Source organism: Pseudochaenichthys georgianus, unplaced genomic scaffold (assembly GCF_902827115.2).
Source record: "Pseudochaenichthys georgianus unplaced genomic scaffold, fPseGeo1.2 scaffold_267_arrow_ctg1, whole genome shotgun sequence".
NCBI lineage: Eukaryota > Metazoa > Chordata > Actinopteri > Perciformes > Channichthyidae > Pseudochaenichthys > Pseudochaenichthys georgianus.
In genome coordinates this window covers 329,715-335,297 of record NW_027262956.1, presented here as the reverse complement: position 1 = coordinate 335,297, position 5,583 = coordinate 329,715, and positions in this window count along the sequence as shown.

Below are 5,583 nucleotides of genomic sequence, written 5' to 3'. Positions count from 1 at the left end.
CCAGCTGTTAAATAAAGCTCTTCTGACCTTAGCTGGCATGTGTGTATATATAGTAATACTGCCCATAATGGGCACAAGCAATTTTCACCCATTTATTAATTATATGTTTTAAATGTGAGTGTTTCCTTTCCCCTAAACCTCCAGGGATGTACACAGTTTAATACTGGCAACTTCTTATTATGGGAAATACGAAAACGTCTTTTAAAACTACAACTCCCAGTAGAGACGTGCCATAGAGAACATGTTGCAAAACAGAATAGCCAGCATGTGTAGTTCTGGGGACGGGGTGGGGGAGGGGGGACGCGGTGGACCCGTTCAAATCCAGTTTTGGACAGTCTGCCGTGGTTCCATCCCATTTCAAGTGCTGTTCGAGAATCGGCTTAACCCTCGGAGCACACTCTCCAATCACAGAGCTTGAGGACTATCACGGGGTTTGTCAAGAGCACATGGTGTAGTCCAAACGATAGCTGGGGATTCTGGGTAGTGTAGTGTCTTCTGCCATCCTTTACTCCTGGGAATGGACGCTCACATTACCTTTAAGGGCAGCCGACATAAACGAATGCCGTGCTTCCATGAGCGTCAAATCCCGACGCAGATGGGAATACATTGCAATCAGTTGAAAGCTATTTGCGTCTCTTTATGACGCTGAAGGAGCCTAGGAGCGTCACAATTGGACGCCACGGACACTGACCAAACGTCGCTATTGGACGCTTAGGGAGTGAGAGTGTGTTGCGCCTGCGGCCCCACCCTCCTCGGCCCCTGTGGTGCTTCCTCCCGGACGCGGGGATTGTGTCCATGGTTGATTCTGGTGGGGCTTGTGTAGTGATCACTGATTGACATAATCCACTCATGGAACTACAGGTTGGGGATATTGTTTCCGCACAGACATATATGTTGTTGGTACTTACTGTGTGCCCTCCTTTCTGCTTTCTCTTGTCTTCCCGGCCTACGACCCGACAACATCTGCATTTCCGCTGCTCATTAAAGCCAGCTTTTTACCTTCATTGCACCACCTCCGACTCCCAATCTCTCTGCACTACAGCTGTACATATAATAAGCCTATGGGTATAATGGGCAACATTGTAACTAAGGAGATGTAAACTATACGGTGATTCTGCACTGCAGTCACTCAGCCGTCTCTGGAGTTTGTCTTTTCAAAATCAATTGCTCTTAATTTTCTTTCCTGCTATATTGAATGAGTGATACACATCTTTTGTACCATAAGTTCTGAATAAAATGGATACTGTTTGACTCTGTACTAGTTGACTGCTACCAGAAATAAAATGAAGTACTTTTACTGTGTACTTTGTGAGTAATCTTCTGTCAGAGTCCCCTCCATAGTACATAATGCATGTTTTCTGCTATTAATCAATCAATGTATATTTATATAGCCCAATATCACAAATGTTACATTTGTCTCAGTGGACTTCACAGTTTGTACAGAATATCAGAATGACAATACGACACCCTCTGTCCTTAGACCCTCTGTCCTCAGACTCTCTGTCCTCAGACCCTCTGTCCTTAGACCCTCTGTCCTTAGACCCTCACATCGTACAAAGAAAAACTTCCAGAGAAAACCCACAGTTTAAAGGGGAACATGGGAGAAACCTCAGGGAGAGCAACAGAGGAGGGATCCCTCTCCCAGGACGGACAGACGTGCAATAGATGCCGTGTGTAAATTGAAAAGATAATACATTTGCAACATAGGTAGTCCAAATGTTTGGAAATGCATGTGTGTATAATAGGAAGATGAATCCACGAGGATATCCATCCAGGACCTATGATCCAGTACCACAGCCACGACTCAAGATGCACAGGATCATCCATGACTCCGGATCACAGTGTATATAAACACCAAAAAGAAAGACATTTGGGGAAGCTGGGTTAATGGGAACATGAGAGTACACAGGTACAGACAGAGAGAAGGAAGAAGTAAGATGTCCCCCGACAAACTAAGCCAATATCAGCAAAACTAGGGGCTGAATCTAATCAGCCCTAACTATAAGCTTTATCAAAAAGGAAGGTCTTAAGCGCACTCTTAAAAACGGATAGGGTGTCTGCCGCCCGAACACAAACTGGAAGCTGATTCCACAAATGTGGAGCTTGATAAGAAAAGGCTCTGGCTCCCATTGTACTTTTAGAGACTCTAGGAACAACCAACAACCCTGCATTCATGGAATGCAATGCCCTAGTAGGACAGTAGGGTATAATGAGTTCTTTAAGGTAAGATGGCGCCTGCCCATTAAGGGCTTTGTAGGCGAGAAGAATAATTTTAAATTCTATCCTGTGTTCTATAGGGAGCCAGTGTAAGGCAGCCAGAACAGGAGTAATGTGGTCCCTTTTCCTAACTCTGGTTATTACACGAGCTGCAGCATTTTGAATCAACTGAAGCGACTTGACTGACTTCTTGGTACACCCTGATAATAAAGAGTTACAATAATCTAGCTTAGAAGTAACAAATGCATGGACTAGTTTCTCTGCATCGTTGTGAGGCAAGATATGACTGATTTTTGCAATGTTACGTAGATGGAAGTAGACAGTCCTTGAAATTGATTTTATGTGGGCGTTAAAGGATAAATCCTGATCAAATATTACACCAAGATTCCTTACAGTCTCACTGGAGGCCAAATTAATGCCATCCATAGTTAGTATATCTTTAGATAATTTGTTTCGTAGATTCTTCGGGCCAAGTACAATAACTTCAGTTTTGGTCGTGTTTAACATCAAAAAGTTTAAGGTCATCCACGTTTTTAAGTCCTTAAGGCAGTCTTGAATTTTATTTCGATGATTAATTTCATCAGGCTTGATTGATAAATATAGTTGAGTATCATCCGCATAACAATGAAAGTTTACAGAATGATTCCTTATAATATTGCCTAACGGAAGCATATATAATGTGAACAAAATAGGTCCGAGCACTGAGCCCTGTGGCACTCCATGGCTAACTTTGGTTTGCGTGGAAGATTCATCGTTAACACGTACAAACTGAGAGCGTTCAGATAGATGTAAAAACCTTTATTTACCCAGGTGTATCCCATTGAGATCATTGATCTCTTTTTCAAGGGAGACCTGCTCAAATAGGTTCCTTCTTGGTACACCCTGAATATCACCCTGCTATCTTTGATGAATGATAAAAAGACAATTTTACCATAAGTTCTTAATGATATTGAGACTGCTGAGTACAATAATGTTTCTCTGCTATTTTTAATAAGCGTTAAAACACCTTTACTACTTTAAGATGATGGTAGACTTGATATCAGCAATACTTCCAGTCAGTACTCCGGCAGCAGCATTTGTACCCCTTGGAAATTCTTTAGAGTCTAGATAGCTGGTCTATCCTTCAGCAAAGTGACACACCCATGTGACTCTGGTTGGCCTCTTATGGGGCTGCTGTCTTTTAAATATGATTATTTCTCTGCTCCTAGTTCGTTCCTCGCAGATCCTTCCATCAGTCCCAGTCATCGCATGTAAGTCAATAGAGCTTTGAAAATGGTGTCCAATTCAACAAAAATGTTTTTGTGAAGGTCAGAGCTAAATTATAGATTGTTTGATTGTGTAATTACAAGGTGAGAGAAAATAAATCCACATCCTCCTATTAAACTTATTTTATTTACTTTTCCATGTTGTACATATACTTACTTGTATAACATGTTGAACCACATGCTGGATATCTTCCCCAGCCTCAAGGAAATACAATAAAATAAATGGATTCATAATGTAAACAAATTATAAAAATATATAAATTAATAATGTTGTGTAAACATTTCAAATTTAAATATAAAATGAAAACAAAGTTTATTTTTTAAATGATTTCTCACAAAAACCTTTCTAAATTATTAAAAACCTTTAGTCAATATATGCTAAAATAGTTAAAATTGAACATAAACTATATCAAACACCACATCCATGGCAATTAACTCATTTTTGCCCGCTATTTAAATTGAGTTTGGTTGAAGTTAATACAAATATTGATATTATATATATATATATATAGATATAGCATATAATTGATGCAGTCTTTCTGAACACTTTTAAAATACTGCAAATGAAGAATATTTGTAATGTTCTGCACAGATAGTGCCTTAACTTGAATTTGAAAACACGTGGCAACTTTATTAATACAGAAGTTGAAAATATTTGTGGATTTCTTCAAGGTTGTGTCTTCCTGGTCGAATGTACTTATTGTAAGTCGCTTTGGATAAAAGCGTCAGCTAAATGCAATGTAATGTAAAAAAGGGGTGGGAATTAATAAGCATTTACTCCCTTTCGGACACATATGATTTATTATTATTATTAATATGAAGACATTTTTAGTTTTTTTGTTGAATATACAAATATTACCATGAATGTGGATAAATACTGTATTATAACAATACGGTATTCTGTTTTTCACATTTGTTATTTGTTATTTTTTAATCTGTTCGAAATAAAGACTGAAAGAAAGGATACATTCTTCATGGGATTCAATGGCTCTCTAGATAAAGGGTATTTTATGGTTGCTTGTATTATCCTCAGATAGGGGTTTGTTTAAATAACTAGTGACATTTTAATAAATATTGCCAAAAGGGCTCCAAAAAAGGAATATATTGTATATATAATATATATATATGACCTGGCCGGCTTAACCAGCCTGTATTTCTTCAAGCACCAAAAGATTCATGGTTTATAAAGTACAATTATGGGCCATTGATTGTGTCATTTCTCCAAACACATACAGTAAAAATGCCTGTTTTGAATCCTGAAAATTGTGCAGGACTTTACATTGGGTTATACATAAAGACAGGGCTATTCAGTTAAGAGAATAGAAAACAGGAAAGCAAGTGACTTTTGGCAGTAATATTCCGCCATGGGAAGAAAAGGTTTTGGAGCATACTTGTGAAAAAAAGTTGTGTACTTGTACAAAAAAGGCGTGTTCTTGTAAAACCTATGCTGAATTTGTCTCTGAAATATAATTTATTAGAAAAATGTTATGCGTTTGTTTGATAGATACGTCTTTTCTTTGCAACACTAAATGCATTAGTTTGTAGATGGTGTTTAGTATTTGCAAACCACATTGTGTTTGTTAGTGAACCATGAGGCATTTGTAAAACCTGTTTAGTTTGTTTGTGGAGTTCTGGCTGGAAATTAGCTCCATAGTTGACTGATTGAAGAGACATGAGGACTCACTTCAACACTAATTCTGACGCTTCTTTGCTTCTGATCCATTCAGTTTGATACGCATATCTTAGCATATGTTATTATTAAGCCTCCTTGCTTTCTGATCCACTGTTATCTACTGCATTATGCTGCTAATACAAACCCTGCCTGTGTCCATTTCAAATGAAAAAGCTCTACATTTCAGTTGACAAAGTCCCTTCATTCCTCTTTTCATTCTTCTTTGTGAATCATTTGCAGCAATATGTTGCACAAACATTCAGTAAGTTGCTTCTACTTGAAATGCAGACGCTGCCATCTTGTGACGCAGGCATGAAACTACAGATGCAGTTTGTATGCACACATACTCACACAGAATGAATAGCACAGCAACACTTTAGATATGTAATCCATAACAGTTAAGGATTTATGGAGTGCACAAGAACCAAA